This window comes from Phacochoerus africanus, chromosome 6 (assembly GCF_016906955.1).
Source record: "Phacochoerus africanus isolate WHEZ1 chromosome 6, ROS_Pafr_v1, whole genome shotgun sequence".
Taxonomy (NCBI): Eukaryota; Metazoa; Chordata; class Mammalia; order Artiodactyla; family Suidae; genus Phacochoerus; species Phacochoerus africanus.
This window is the reverse complement of record NC_062549.1, coordinates 28,554,600-28,572,477: the sequence shown is the minus strand read 5'-3', so window position 1 is coordinate 28,572,477 and position 17,878 is coordinate 28,554,600.

Here is a 17,878-nt window from a genome sequence, read left to right as displayed (position 1 = left end):
TCCCCCTAATTTTAAAATTCAATACTAAAATAGGCAATTAGCACTAGTTTAAGACCTCATCTTCTGCAAATGCATGACTTTCCATTCATTTAGCAACTCTTCTCAAACACTGTTAGTCGCACAGGAGATGACCTCGTCTACTTTGAGTTCAGTTTTATATAATAGTACAAAACAATCTTTTAAATAGTTTTCCAAACTAAAGATGATGCACTTTTATGGACTCAGAGGCTAGGGTTATCAAACAAAAAAATCAGTTCTAAAGTAGATGAAGTGAAAATCTCTGGTCAATGAGTATTTATCTAATGGCTTTTAATTATTGAGATATTTTCCCTTTTGTTTTCTAAATTCTGTTTGGTAACCATTTGCATTTGCTCTTGGAAAATCAGAAGTTAGATTTTCTTTGACAAGTATGTGTGGAGTATGTATTTTGCACTACCCTTCTTGCAGCAACATCTTTTTGTCCATCTGTATTAAGATGGCAGCTAGAAGATTTAAAGTAGGTAAGAGGAAGAACTAAACTGATGAGAGAAATTCCTTTGAGGCTACTGGGATATTCTAGCTGTTGGACTAAGAGAGTTGGTACAGCCCTTAAGAGGGGAAACTGCTTCATGAAAGGGCATGATTGTGTGGGACAATGAGTTGATTGGGCTACAAGATTATGTGATTACTCCTATTTGCTGATTTATATCTGTCACAGAATCTACCACATATTGATTTTCTTCACTCTCAGGCCCCTTGGGTCGCTGACTCTATCCTTTCTATTTTCTTACTATAGTGGTATACTGCTGACTGGCACTGTTTATCCCTTTCTCTGTGCCTGGCACTATATTAAGCAAACTTCAGAAACAACCTCATTTGATCCTCACAACAGCCCTATATGACTTGCTTTATTTTCAATATTTTACTGATTGAGGGAACTGAGGCCTAGTGAGGATAAGTACATGTTCCAAAGATAACATGGCCAATAGGTATTTAAACCAGATCAGCAATCTGGAGACTTTGCCTCTAAACACTAAATGCTACTGCCTAGGTAATGACCTCCAGCTTTCCATCTCTGAATACCTATCAGAGTTTTCTCCACCAGGAGTAGAAATTATTGCCACATGTTTCCACATTCTGTGAAGGATCCAGTAAACTTATCCCATGGCTGACAACAGATCTAAAACCTATTTACCAGTGGAAATCCCATATTTTTCTGTGGGAACTTAGAGAAAAAGAGTAAAACGAACCCTTGTGCTGTTTTTGGTGTTTGGTAGGAGCTCTTCAGATGGAGAAAGGGGGCCAATTACTGGAGATTAAATATTGGGAAAGAGGTAAAGACAAGCAAAGAAAAATAGAGTAAACAATAGCCAATATTCTGCTTTCTCATTTCTTCTTAATTGGGAGCTCCTAAAATTCAAAGTCTATTACAAACCAATTCCTAGTCACATGGATCCCAGGTGTATCTGACAGGTGTCAGGTCAGGAAAAGAATCATTTTCATGACTCTAGTAGCCTAAGTAAATCACTTAGGTAACTCCAAGTCTCCACCTCTAGGATATCTTTATTATCTTTCATTAAATCAATATCTTCCACCCCAAAAGACCTGCTCAATAAATGAAATGATATGTTCTTTCTATACTAAGGAAAGGGTGTGCTGATTGCAACAAATAGTGGAGTCAAGTGTGGAAGGAAAACTCAGGCAATGCCCCCAGGGGTGTCCCATCAAGTTGAAAAGAACATAGGACATCTCTTGTCCCCTGCTTCATAGTCATTTGGCTCACTTTTTTTTTTTTCCTGAGCACTGCTGCAGCAGTGAGTTTTCAGAGGTGTAACCTGACAGCACGATATATCTGTCATTTTTGGCTTGAATCTGGGGTGCAGCATCATGGTATGGATGTGAGCACTTATTCCCTCTCTAGTAGGCATATTTTGACTGATAGTAGAAGGAATCTGATCCTTTCTCTCACAAAAGAAGAGACTTTGAGGTGTCTCCTGCTCCTCAGAAGGTCTTGGCTGGGTAGAGCTTCAGTTGCCCAACACAGAAATCAATGTAGCATTTTACCAAGGAGTGGCTCTCCCTCCTTTTCTGTTTCACTCTATAGTCCCTGTTTCTTTTCTCTCATCTTGCTTCCCTATAACTATCTCTATGAAAGCCTTGTCTCAGTTTCTGCCTTCAAGAGCATCTCAGGCTAACACAAAAGCATAAAGAGAAAAAAAAAATTAAAAGTTGTAAAAAAGTGTGTAAATAAGATGAAAAAAAGTATAGGCATTTACCTTACCTTAGAATTTATCCAAAATAGAGTTGAGAAACTTTATGATAATGGAATGGGAAAATAAGCCAAAAATCTCTAATCTAATCAAAAAGGCAAAACTGCATTGTAAATGAGAAGGCATTTATACCAAGTTTCTAAGTTTGAATAAAATTTCAGCTAATGAATGAAATATTTATATCAAGGTTTCCTAGCAGCCAGGGCAAAAATGGAAACATGTAGCTCCTAGTGTTTAGCGGTTAGGAGAAAACCAATTGGGTAGCGGATGTAAAATGTGTTCCAGATGCTGGACTCCAGGAGAAATTGCATCAACTTTGTTTTTTTTAATAGATGGGACATTGAAAATATAATGAATGCTGTTCTTAATAACAGAGTTATAACACAAATTACAGAAGTATTCCATGCTTCTTGTGTTAGTTTTTCATCAATGACAGACATATAATACCTAAAATGCTAGGACTTTTCTAAAAAAAGTAGTTTGGGGTTGTTAAAAATGTGCAAAAATCTGCTCAAATGCCAACCTATTAGAGCATGAAAGAAATAATTGTTACTCGAAAAATAATTCAGAGGACAGTACTTATCCAAACTGTATAGTAGAATCAAAGTAATGGCAAATTTTGAGCAAAACTGCATCCTGATAAACTTCAAGCTAGATACCTGAGCACTCTTAAGTAACTAAATAAATTAACCTGCTAAACAACATTTCCAATCATGCAAATATGACAGATTATTGAACATGACACCACTTCCTCCTGTACCTCTGGCAGACACACCTATTGATTATGGCATTCTTTCCTCTTGGTCTTGGAGACAGCCTCTGAGCTTCTAACACAGTACTCCAAACATTGAAAAGAATTAGAACCTACAGATGCATTGAATACTATTGGTTATTATTTGTATGTGTTAATTTCCTGGATGAGAAAACATGCATGCCAAAAATGATTTGGGGTTGAGAATAATAAATGTTTAGCTCTTCTCACTCATACTAAATGGACCACAGATTTCACAACTTCTTTAGGCCACTCTTGGTACACAAGGTAGAATTTATTTACTATGTTCAATACTGAGACCAAATAATGTTTAAAAATGGAGTGGTGTTTCCAATGTGACTAAGATATCTAAGAACCATGGAACGGTAAAAAATGTTGATATAAGGGGATGTCAAACAAATTAGAAATGAAAGGAAGATTCTTTACCTAATGAGTCATTTTGCCAGAAAGACAAGACCCACAACAATAGATGTAAGTACTTACCAAGCATTATAATATCTATCATTTCTTTAATTAAAAAAGGGCAGCCATAACACAGTCTGGAGAACATTTCCATACACACACACCCAACTACCCTGCTCTCAACATTTTCCACTCTCTTGAGTAGAGATTGATGTGGTATAGACACTTAGAACTTGGAAATATGATTGGTAAAGGAAAAACACCATCTACAATTGTAACAACTGGACAAAATCCTTCCTACATCAAATCATTTTTCATCTGACAGTATTGTGGAAAGTTCTCCATAAAATGAAAATCTCCCATGTTATCCATTTCCCATCCCTAATCTCTACAATATAATGATCTTCCACTCTGGAAAGAAGCATCTCTGATTGTATGGGAGAGATCTAAAGAGGAAAATGTATATCCTATTATAAACTTTAAATGGAATTCCCTCTATCTTTAATGTGAATAGATGACTAAAATGTCCATAAAGTGGGTAATTGATAGTAGTATATGTTAGTAAAATGAAACTGTGAGGCTTCCTTAAATAAGTAATGCTAAGACAAAATACAGATGTATTAAGTTTCTAATGCTACATATCCTTTCTTGTTTATAGATATTAGTTATCATATAAAGGTAGAAAAATGTAACTAAGTATACAGTAAACTGCATTGTAGGCCCCTAGAGGTTGTTTGAAGGGAAACCCTGCTGCAATCAAGTAGTTAAAGAGTTACTGAGTAAGAGTACTGTATTTAAAGATCTCTTTTCATGAATGGTATAGGAAAATATTGACATTGTTTTCAATAGCCCTCATCTATTAGTCTAATAATACCAGTCTGTTTTATGCCTGAATTTCTTCCTGGTCATGGATATTTTCAGGCAGATTAATTCTAGGTTACTGAGTTTTGTTGATAAAAAAAGAAGTAACTATCACAAATGTAAAGAGAACCTTGGTTATTTCTTCCTTGAAAATGGAAGGCATCCATTTATTTTAAAAAGTGTAATTCATTGTGAATTATTTAGTACCTATAGTCATAGGCTGTTAGCACTAGAAAGGCCCTTAGAGATTTCCTAGTTCAGAGGTTTTCAAACTACAGTCTTCCAAGTCCTGGGCTCCTCAGATGCACCAGGGGTCTGGCCACTCAGCTGCTCACCACCACTTTGGCTAAACCAGCTATATATATATTTTTTTCTGTTTTATGTAATGGTATGACTTATAAGGTTTCACTTGGGAAAAAAGAATTCTGCTACTAAAAATTGTCAGACAGTCACTGTACTCTGTCATTTTACCAATCATAATTGTAGGAACCCATTACATAAAGACACTTCACCAAGAAGATATTGTTTTAGAAGTAGAGCCAGGCACCAATGTGCTTTTTACTCAAGTGTGGCTCTTTTTCTCTGCAGAATCTATGGAAACAGCTTCTGTCTGAAGATGTTTACAGTTCTTTTTTAAGTTTTATAGCCAATTAATAAATGGGTAAAACTTCCAAGTTTAGGTCTAGTTTTTATTTAAGACTGTTTGTTGTTTCAGAGAATAGAAATACTTGGATATTTTGATGAACTTGATTAGTCAAACTATTTTGGAAAGACAAAAATGACCAAAAAAGAAAGAAAAAGAGAGGTGGGTGTAAAGTGAGGAGAGAGAATGAAAGAAGAAGAAAGCAAGAGTGATAAATAAGAAGAAGAAAAAAAGAAAAGAAAATTGTTTTGATCAGTATGATTACTTTTGGGGCTAATGGCCTCGAATCCATTTTTTACATTAAGCCATTAAACTTACTTTTACTTAATACCATATAGAAAATAAACATTTGGAGTCCTGTTATGGCTCAGTGGATTAAGAACCCAACATTGTGTCCAAGAGGATGCTGGTTCTATCCCTGACCTCACTCAGTGGGTTAAGGAGCCAGTGTTGCCGCAAGCTGAGGTGTAGGTCACAGATGCAGCTCACATCCAGTGTTGCTGTGGCTGAGGCATAGGCTGGCAGCTGTACCTACCATTTGACCCCTTGTCCAGGAACTTCCATATGCCACAGCTGTGGCCATAAAAAGAAAAAGAAAAAAAAAATCCATAACTTCTTTAAAATGGATTTTGATTGTTTTACTTTTAAATTCTACATATTCTCTCTCATGTATGTGATGGCATTTAATAAATTGAACTGCAAATTTTTGTAAAAGAAAAAATATGAAAAGCTGATATAAACTTAAAAGAAATATCCTGGGTTGGGCATTTGCAACAGAGAGACTATATATAAAGTAAAAGTTGAAGTAAAATTTCCAAGAATTTCAAAGATGTTGTTACATATTTATGAATTGAGACCTCCAGTTCCTTTGAGTAGGGGAGAGATGTTAGATAGCTCTACGAATCAAATAGTCTAATTTGTGCTTATTATAATTCCTTTCATATTACACTGATGCTATTTCTTTGTTTGTCCTCTAAGGCTGCAGATTCCTTAAGGGCAAGGATTTTTAGTCTTATTCACCTATTTTTTACACCTAATAACTCTCATTGGCAACATGATAGATGTGCTATTAATATTTATTTAGTGAATGAATTCATGAATGAATAGATATGAATGATTCTAAAGCTTCTGGGTTACTTGCACTTTCTAAGTTCTCTTTGAAAAGTCTGCATTATTTAGAATATTCTCACTTCAAAGTGACGTGTCGGCAAAAGTAAAATTATAAATCCAGATTCCTTCCTGACTGCTTTCCATACCATGTTAGTGACTTCTAAATACTCAGTCATCTCTAATGGCACAGAAGGTATAGAGATTCTAGCTCAAATGAGTCTTGTGATGATTTCCCTTACAAAGCTTCACTTTCAATTGAAAAACAAAACATACAGATACAAGCACACAAGTACACATACACAGACATGAGAATAAGGTCAGTACTCCACCTTTTTAAGTTCATGACAAATAATTAATTTTTAGAGAAAAATATTAATAGATATTATTTTATAAACATGTGTTGTGCCAAACACTATATATTTACATGTATTGCTTGTTCTTCACAATATTCTTATGTTTAGAATATTCTCACTTTGGAAGGTTTAACTATTATCCCATTATGTATTTGAGAAAACTGATAATCAGACAGGTTAAAAAGTTGCATATTGCTCTTACACTGAAAGGCTTGGTTTCAAACCCAGTTATAGCAGGTGCATCTACTATAATCTAGTTTTTCTCTTTTTTTAAGGATATTCCTAGCATATATCAAAGGGTCTGATCCAGAGTAGCAAGAAGGAATGAATGAAACTAGAAACTGTTTGGAAATGCCTCGCTTCAAAACAGAAAGTCCCCAAACATTTGCTTTTTGCTGTCTCCTAACTACTAGATTTCAGTGACTTTCTAACATTATAGAAAAGAATATTCATGTGCATTTAAAAATATCCAACTGGCATTTTAACTGAAGCCCAGATAAACCGGTGGTCTTCTTCCCACATATGCACCCTTTAGATAGCAGCCTTCTCTTTTTAGTAGGTAATTCCATTTAGGTTCACTTGAAACAGAGTCATCTCTTTTGTTAATTTACAAATTTAAAAGATCAGTGAAGTGTGAGAGCTAAATGGATATAAAAATACAAGAACATATGTAGAGGGTGTTGAAAAGAGTCAGACAATACAGTGTTTCTCAGCGTGAGGGTTGCTCTGTCGCATTACTACTTGGGACATCTGTGCCTGCATCAAGCTGGCTCAGAGAAAGGCTTCGAGCCAAACCATCCCGCAGGCCTCTTCCTCCACATGTAGTCGTGGCAATGCTGCTATTCAGAAGCACCTGCCCACAGATACAATTTGCTCACTGATGCTGCAAGGAGCATCAGAATTATGCACTGTCTCCATATAATAACACCTTTGCAGCCTCTCCACAGTGGGGACTCTGCATGCCTCTTTTAATCTTTTCCCCCTCTATAGAAAATAGGACTATGATTTCTCTTCCCCTCACAAATTAAATTGTACTACCAGCTAGCAACAGGGCAGTGCTAGCTAAATAAAACTGATGACAAAAGCAGAGGAGTTCCAGGGTCCTCAACTGTATTCGAAAGAGAGAGATTTTATTTCAAAACAAGAACTCAACAGGGCATGAGCCTGAGTGCCACACAAACATCCTGGTGTGGCTCACTAAATCTAAAGCCAGGAATGGCATAGAACAGATATCACTTGCTAACAGCCATCTTAACTTAAGGGGGATCCATCAGCAGCCAAGCCATTTCTCCCTTGTCCCCTTGCAAATTTGTACAGTTGCCGTCCTACCTCATATTTAGATTTGCACCTATGCTTTGATAAATAACTGCCTTAAATTAAACATTCTCTGACATCAACCTTACAAATGTTTTCTCATGTCAGTCTCCCAAAGCAACAGAAATAAAAACAAAAATAAATCAAAGGGACCTAATCAAACTGACAAGTTTTTGTACAGCAAAGGAAACCAAAAAGAAAACAAAAAGACAACTTACAGAATGGCAGAAAATAGTGTCAAATGATGCAACTGACGAGGGCTTAATCTCTAAAATATACAAACAACTTAAATAACTCGTCAGCAAAAAAGCCAACAACCCAACTGAAATAGGGGCAAAAGACCTGAATAGACATTTCTCCAAGGAAGATATACAGACAGCCAATAAGCACATGAAAAAATGCTCAACATCACTGATTATAAGAGAAATGCAAACCAAAACTACCATGAGGTACCACCTCACACTAGTCAGAATGGCCATCATTAATAAGTCCACAAAGAACAAATGCTGGAGGGGGTGTGGAGAAAAGGGAACCCTCCTGCACTGTTAGAGGGAATGTAAGCTGGTACGACCACTATGGAGAATAGTATGGAAGAACCTTAGAAAACTATACATGGAATTACCATATGACTCAGCAATCCCACTCTTGGACATATATCCGGACAAAACTTTTCTTTAAAAAGACATATGCAGCTTTATTCACAATAGCCAAGACATGGAAACAACCCAAATGTCCATCAACAGATGATTGGATTAGGAAGATGTGGTATATATACACAATAGAATGCTACTCAGCCATAAAAAGAACAAAATAATGCCATTTGCAGCAACATGGATGGAACTGGAGACTCTCACCCTGAATGAAGTAAGTCAGAAAGAGAAAGACAAATATCATAAAGAGTGTTGCGTTCACCTGTTTAAATACTCCTAAGTGCAGCCAGTAGGGTTGGCTTTCAAGCTGCTAAATTCAAGCTCATTAGTCAGGTACCTAAATGACATATAAATGAGCCACGTTGTGAGAAACATTTTCATATTGCAGAATTCTGCTGCTTGTTTCTGACAATAAGATATAATAAAAGTTTGAATAATATCTTTGAGATTCAAAAATTATGGATGCAGTCTTCTGTTGATGACATGGTATATCTGTAGCTTGGCATCTTTCAATTCCCCATGACTAATGCACTTATTGCCAATGTCATCACCATCATCTTAATTTACAACAGGCACTTACACAGCTCTTTTGAAAGTGCATTCCCTGGAAGACTAATACTGCACAATAGAGATCTATAGAGACACCCTACCAAGAAATTCTCCTGTGAATCTGTAGCAACAATATATGCTCTGTTGCATTTTTCAAAATTATTTAATTAGGAGTCCCCCTTTCACAAAATATCTTGAAGGATAAATGCCCTATTAGAGTTGCTATTTGAGGGAAGAACGAAAACAAACAGTAGCATAGATTATCACCATCCAAACGTTCATGATGAGAGAGAAAGAATCACAGTCTTTTCCTTCTTGGACCATTGCTTTTCCCCCTCAGATTGAGATCTTGTACATTGATCTCCATGATAATTTCACTGTATCATCTGTCGGGCATATAGGAAAAATAGCAAGGACTGTGTCCATTTCCAGTGTTAGGCGCATCGTGGATGCTCAGGAAGTAAATGCTTGTTGAATGAATGAGTCTGAATGTGTGTCTTTTATGAGTCTGTGTACCTGTGATAATGCGCTATTTTTTAAAAGTAAGCAGGCAGTATTAGAACAGATGTTTCTAAGCCACCACGGTGGCTCTGCTTTTCTCTCTATAACTTGTAAATAATGAAATCACATGCGAGTTTCAAAATGTCAGCCTCTGCTGCTAGCTATGTTGTTGCCTTGGCAACATAGACTATGACATTATAAACTATGGTCTTTGCCGTGGCAGCTTTTTGAGAGTTACCCTGCAGTGTTCCGCAAAGCAACATTGTCAAGATGGATCCCTAACTGCCCCCTGGTCTGAGCCTTGATGTGCGTGTGCCTTTGAGAATGAGGTTTACTTTATGTTAAATCCTTTGATTATTCAGGATGTAATATTCCAATTGCTAAATGTTTATTTTACCCTCCTCCTTAATTTGCTTCAGTTATACTCATAGTTTAGAAAATATTCTCAAGAGTACTGATTATCTGACTTTGGGATTTTACAGACTAAAAGAAATTTAATAGTAGAGGAACAGATATATGCTTGTCTGCTTTTATTATTGCTATAATAAGATAAAATTTAGAAAGGATAAAATTTAGAAATAACTACCAATTTTTCTAGTTTTATTAAGGAGTGGACATTTTCTCTTCCAAAAGTAGGAAGGACAATTTTAAAATGAGACATTCTTTAATTTGAAGAGTTCTATAAAATATGAGTCACATTTTTTCATTTTATTAGACTGTTGAACATTATATATGTTGTTCAAGAACAGATGTATTTGAAAACCTCTTCTCAAAGGTTAAGTAGGAAGATAAAAGTAAATATAAAATATGTGAATTTTTATTTTAGTCAAGGCCAGTGGTCTACATAGACCAAAATCCTATCCTGTCAGTAGCCACAAGGAACATGGAGCAAGGCTTAGCTTGTCATGCCAATCTCCAGGATACATGCTGAACTTCACAGGTGTTAATGTTCTCTACCCTCCTGCAGCTGCCAGCCCACCTCTGCTTACAGCCTTACTTCCTCCCTCAAGAGAATTGAGGTCATAAGTCTCCTGATTCCACATATACAAATTATCTAAATACTTATCTTCTGCAGGAGCTTAGACCTTCTATTATGTCTACTTGTTTGAATTTTCAAACTCTGCCTCTTCATTGATACCTTTACTTTAGCTATCACCTTCTCCTTACTCACTTCTCCCTAGTAAGGTATCACATCTATTTGTTTTGATCCATGTTAATCATGCACGTAGTTGCTGTGTTCCCAAAAGAAGCAATTGACTCCACTGCATTTCTCACTGCAGTGCTCATGGATTTTTAAGAAGGCCTGGGACTTCTCTCATTCTTACTCTCAAAGTGTAAGCGGATCAGGTGGGGTCAACCTCTGGTAGTCCCAGCAGGTCTGTCCCCCTCGGCAGCGCCTTAGCTTATGCTAGATGGGGTAACTCAAGTCAAACTAGTGCTTTTGAACCTGGTTATAAGTGGAGGAGCTCAGGGACCCCTGAGTTTTAAAATCCAGCCATTTCCAGTGAGCCCAGAATGAAGCTTACCCTGTGATCTCCATCTTGACGCCTGGTCTTTGTGCATGTATTGCAATGGTCGGAATCTCGGGGAATCAGAGATACCAGCCTCACTCCTAACTCCTGGTGGTTTACACCTCTCAGCTCCACTTCCTTATATCCACCCTCTGCAATCTGGCTTCACCATCCACGGGACACCCCAACTACTCTGGCAAAATTCACCAGTGTTTTTCTAACTGTCACATTCAATAACATGTTTCAATCTTGTAATATTTTTACACTTTAAAAATCTTAATTTTTTAAAAGTAAAATGTAATTTTTTTACACCTTAAGATCTAGCAATATTTTAGCTCTTATTTTATTCTTCCTTGTTACTTCTGACTTTATTTTTGAAATCCCTCACTGTGTCTTTTCTTCCTCAGTTAACACTTTCTTAGGTTTACTTTTACTTCTCTAACCACTTCTTCCCAGATTCTTTCACTAGATCCCTAAAATTCTAAAATTCTGTCATTACTTTTACCACTAGGTTGACTTTCAAATCTGCGTATCCAATTTAAGTCTGTTCCTTGACTACCAGTTCCATATATTTTCTGCCTGCTCAACCTTTCCACCTAGATGAATAATAACTATCCCAAACTCTGCATATTCAAAAGCAAATCAGTCATTCCATCAGGACAGCATGAGGAGCTCTGCTGATTTTCTCCCCAATGAAACTGGTAAAAATTATTTTAAAATACGATCATTTAAAACCCCTTATCTCCTATGTATATATCCAAAATACATGAAAACATATATCCCCACAGAAACTTGTATACAAATATTTATAGCCATTCCTGTTATTATTTGTAATAGTCAAAATGGGAAACAAACCAAATGCCCACCAAGGAACAAATGGATAAGCAAAATGTGGTATATCCACACAATGGACTATTATTTGGTAATAAAAAGAAATGAAGCCCTGGCACATGCTACCACATGGGTGAACCTTAAAAACATTACACTAAATGAAAGAGGCTGCCTACAGAAGACCACACAGGATATGATTCCATTTATATGAAAGTCTAAAATCTATAGAGATAGAAAGTAGGTTAGTTGTCGCTCCGGGCCATAGAGAAAAGAAAAGGATATAGAGGACTGATAGTTAAAGGGTATGGGGTTTCTTTTTTCTTTTTGATAAAAATATTCTAAAATTGACTGTGGTAATGATCACACATATCTCTGAATATACTAAAACCCATAGACTCATACACTTTAAATGAAGGAATCATATGGTATAGAAATTATATATCTCAATAAATCTGTTTTTATTTTATTTTATTTTTTGTCTTTTTTGTCTTTCAGGGCCACACCCGCAGCATATGGATGTTCCCAGGTTGGGGGTCCAATTAAAGCTATAGCTGCCAGCCTACACCAGAGCCACAGCAACGCAGGATCCAAGCCGTGTCTGCAACCTACACCACACCTCACGGCAACACGGGATCCTTAACCCACTGAGCAAGGCCACGGATCAAACCCGCAACCTCATGGTTCCTAGTTGGATTCGTTAACCACTGTGCCATGACAGGAACTCTATCAATAAATCTGTTTTTAAAAAGGGGTTAATCATTTCCACTGAGGTCTGCTTGTTCTTCGGATTTTCCTCAAGGCATTTTCTTAAGGCGATGAGTATCCTGGAAGTTAATCTAGACATCTCTCTTTCCTTCCCCCAGTGTCCAATTCTTTACCAGATCTTAACTAGTCTACTTCCTAAAATCTCCCCTGACCAGTCCTAGTCTCTCCATCCTACTGTCATGCCCTCTGTCAGGGTCTCATAAGTATAATTTCTCTAGATATGCCTCCCTGCCCTAAGGGTTGTGTATGAAGGGAATGGAATTAGAACCAATGGCAGGGGATTAATTGAGGGCTGCATTTATTTATGTTTTAGTAACTTTCTTTTGCTTTTGCTATTTACTTTAAATGTTTTAGACAGTGATAACAATGTCAGGGTTCTACTCCCATTACATCTCTTCTTTACTTTTGATCTTTCTTTCTCTCTTTCTTTCTTTTTTTTGTCTGTATGTTGTTTTTTCATATTAATGTGTTTTAAGCTAAATGAGGGAACTATAGAGATTATCTAACACAAATTAACATTTTTCATCTTGTACCAGGGGATCATTTTATTTCCTCCCTCTCCTTACTCACTTCCAAGTAACCAAAATTCTTTATTTTACATCTTTATTAGCGCAAGAATTAGCAAAATATATTTATATACATATATGTATATTCTCTACACATATGTATAATTCTTTGATAATATTTAATAATTGTAAATACTTGTGGCAACTACAAATTGTAAGACCGAGAAAATGCTGGGAATAAATAAAGTATTTGGGGAGACTTGACTTATAATTGATTTTGGATAAAGGAGATTACTGTGAAGTTGAAGAATTTTGCTAATATAGGATAATGTTGTATGGAAAAGGAATTGCGTTAGATGATCAGACCTAATAACAATGATTAATGCATCAAACTGTTAAAAGACAGCTATTTTATAATGACAATTGTTCTTATATACTTGCTTAGAAGGAGAAATGTACAACATTTACATACAATATTTAAGTGGCTGAAAAAGATAATTTTGGAAAATATACGGTAGCGCCATAAAATTCTAACTGCTACTCATTTAGTGGTTTTAGAAACGACACTAGATTGGCCTCACCACATCTGAAGAACAGGGGTCCTCCCTTTTGCAAATGTAGTCACTAGATTTTTTTTTCTCCTATTACCCAAGGATGATTTGTGGTAAGAAAGACAGCTCATTATAAGTTGACAGGAGTGTTCCTGTCTGCACATATGTGCAATCTTACTGTAGGTGAGCCATGAGAGTAGCCAGTGTAAAATCAAAGTTTTGTCTGGCCAATACAAAGAACTAAGGGATTTAGGTGATCTTAAAAAGTGTCTCAGAGTTGAGGTAACATGAGGCACTCCTTCCCACTGTAGGGATAACCTAGAGATGGTGTGCTTCAGTTCCTCAACCAAGACCTTTCCCTTCATCGAGATTGGTCTTTGCTTCTTCTTTTGAAGTCTCTATCTTCTCAGTATAGCAATATATAACATCTATTCACTTATAAAACCACATGCAATTGAATTTATGTTGCTTCAGTCTGAAAATAACAACTGACTGTGATTAGTCTAACATCTTGCTTCCTGTATCTGATTGGGTTGCTGTTTCTCTTTGGTTACTAAGGCAGCCATGGGGACCTGGTACCAAGAGACTTTAGTATTGTACACTTCCTCAGCCCTCACTGTGTGAGATCACTTAGACTGTGCATGTGCTTTACCAGTTAAACTTTCAAAGGACACATTTTTTCTCTCAGTTTTGAAGATATTTTGCTTTAGAGCCACCATATTTCTTTGCTGTTTTTCTCTCTTTATGCAATAAAATGCACTTTACTGTGTATTCCAATATATAAGCAGGTATAACTTGACTGCACTCTTACCAAAACCTTGACACATTATTTGCTTTTCATAAAACAGAGAAATTGAATTTTTAGTTAAATAACTATAGTTATTTATTTGCAAAGAAGATTCATATTTATATCTATATTGTTTAATAGCCATTTTTGTTTTTTAGAAAAAAAATACTTTCTGATAAGGGCTTACACAGGCATCTAATATGTGATTTTTAGTCATCTTTTCATCCTTATCCATAATGAACATTCTCAGTCTAAGAAAGCTATACCACAAGTTGTCAGAAAAGATCAATCAGTTATATCCAGGATAAACAATTCATGCAATGAGGAGCCATTGGCCAAACACTGCATGCTTGAGATGGGTGACTATTCCAAAATAAAGTACTCTCTAGTCCCTGCCCCCTCAAAATTTTTTTCTAGACTAATATTGTAGGAGACACAAAAGCTAGACAAAACAAATCAATGTTTTGCCAAGATGTGGCTGAATATAACAAAAGGCAGCAAATGAAGAGGATCGAAAGCATAAAATACATTCAATCCAGTTAGAATTGATTTATCTTCAAAACAGAATAAGCTAGAAGATAGATGTACCACTTTTGTTATATTTCCTGGCACTGGGCAAGCCTATACAATCCAGGGTGCCAATTCACTAATACAAATGGAAAGAATTTGCTTCTTTATAATAAAAGATCTGTGCTATGATCACTGTTTTGAGAAAGGAGGGAGTATAAACTGATTGTGTGTGTGTTGTAGGGGGTGTTTACAGAAGAATATTGGCCCCAGATCTCAATGGGGATCCCTGGCTCTGGCATGTGTCTTGAGGTCCCATGTTACCCTTTAAATCTAGTACCCAGACCAGAGTTTCCCAAACTTGGTGACTCATGGAACACTATTAAACAAGAAAAAAAAAAAACAGGAAAAATAATGTTCTGTGCTTGAATAAGCTTGTGTAACAGTTAAATAAGGGTAAGGAGGCTTCCTTAAGTTTTCCAAAAGCATTAAGATGCTGATGTACATTGTAAATATTCAAAACTGATATATTATGTTCCCTTTCATTTTAAACACTTTTAAATATGGAATTCCCATTAATATCTATGTAAAAATGCAATGGAACAGAGTTAGGAACTTTGACTTCGCATAAACTCTGGACTCTTAGGTCCCTTTACCCAAACCTCACCCCTTATCTTAGTGCTTGAGATTGTGCCACTCAGGAGGCAAGAGACATAGCATAAACATACTCAGTTGCCCACCCCAAGGCTTTCCAGGCCTCTTACCAGTAAGAAGTAGTCCCTGACCTATGTTACTGTATGGAAGTTGGTAGGAAAACCCTTCATAAGTGGAGCCAAGAGACTATGATCCTCAAATGAGAAAAGGGATCCTCATATTGAATCTCTGCCCCCCTACATGTGGTGCTTGACCTTGACACATAGCACCAGTACTCCTGACTCTAATCCTTCATCTCTCTACTGGAAGAGAATAGAGGCTGATGGGATAGACAGTTTTTCATGTCCCATGGTCATAAGACCATTGCTACAAACATATTTGTTCATAGGTACTAGATTACAGCTCTCTGCATGGTTTATTCAAACACGACGCAATGTAAACTTTACAAACTATAAAGAGCTTTTAATAATACATTATTTGATTTTTTAAAAGGGACCCAAAAGTAAGGTATGTAGAGGAACGCTGTGAAATGAGTATGATCTAGATGAAGCACAGAAGAATGTCTCACTGGCATCAGAAATCATCTAATGCCTCACTTACAAAGAGTGCCCCCTGGCATGCAATGTTCAAACTTTCCACAGATTGGCAGAAAAAATAATTATTGTGACTCTGCTGTGCAAGATGTGCATGGAATCAAGGGTCCTGGTCACATAGGTCTTCAATTTCAATAAAGTCTTCTAAGGAGATAAAAGAGGGCAGCCATTGAACACTAAATTTTATTCTTTATTCAGCTTGGTGGGTCACAAGAAATGCTTCTTTCTGGACACTTTTTTTTATTTTTAGAAAATAATAAGAAGCAGACTGCGAAGCAGACTTAAAGAGTAGGAAGTATACCCATTATGGGATCAAACATATCAAGGGTTGGGTACTAGTTCTGCCACTTCCTAGCTAAATAACTTGAATAATTTTATTAATCTTCCTCAGCTTCAGACTACTCATCTATAACATGAGAATAAATATCTAATTCAAATGATTAACATTGTAATAGTCCTGGCTCAAAATAGATATTCTATAAATTAGCTGTCTTCTAGGCTAAAATGAAAACAAAGTAAATAAGCAAATATCAAAAGCAGAATAGCACTAATAGAGCTATCAATCTTTTGTCTATGACAGTTGTTACTGGACAATAGAATTCTTTTACTTAATTTGATCATTAGTCATAGCAAAACTCCTATCTGACAAAGTATAGCATTTTTATGATTTCAAATGAGCTATGTCTCTTCCAGTCAGATCTAGCATTGATGAGAGTACAACTAATCACTCCAGTTGGTGGACAGGAGCCTTACTCAGCCTACCTTCAGGGAGTTTTTGGAAGACAAAGAATTCACCATCTGAGAAATAAAGTTTGGATTTATTTAGGTTGTATTTTAAGTCTAGTCTTGAAAACAAAGTACTGTACTACCTGGAAAATAAGAAACTGATGAGATGGTATTGTAAATTCGACTGAAATGATAGAATCAAATATCCTGTAGTTAGTTTAAATGCTAATGTTAATTGTTCTTTGAACACCTCCATTTATAGTTTTAGGACAGAAGACTTCCTAAGCTTGTTCCAGCCTAGACTACACTTTTAGTGTGGCCCAGTGTTCATTAAGCTGGAGTACTAAAATTTAGCTTTCATGAAACATAACAGTGGAGACCTACCTGTTAAAGATGAAATACAACCAGGTTTTTCCAAAGTAGACGTATTTCCCTGGGCATACTTAAGGAGAATTGGAATGTGCATTGAGAGAACCACTATAAGTATCACTGGAATAAGAAAATTAATAGAGGAATTAGGTTTATACGAATGCATCAGGCTGGAGTATTAGGAATCAGTCACTGATGACTTTAGCCTGAAGTACTAGAGAGGGTGAAGATAGAGCTTACACAGGAGACCAAGAAACTGCTGCTTCTGGTCACCATGACCCAGAAAAGGACAACCACAGAAATGTCTGTAGAAAAGGCTGTGTTTCACCACCACAGTTTTTGAGAATATGGCTTCCTCTTAGCTTTTGCTTTCCAAATCTCAGATTTCTCACTAGTAGCTTCTAAACTAGAACTGCACAGAGAAAGAGTTTGGGGAAATGTGCCTTAAAAGGGAGTAATGATGTGCTGAGTTGGTAAAAGACAACCCAGCTCACCTAGTTACATTTCGTGCTGAGATGTCCTGCTCCCTGGGAAGAGGTGAGAGTGGCAGAGAATGTCTGGAAAGATGTCAGTCCCGTAGTATCACTTTTAGTGTTCTGTATATGAAAAGATCCTATTGGGACTATGATTTTTTAAAAAAATAGAAACATAATGACCTAATCAAAAAATGAATT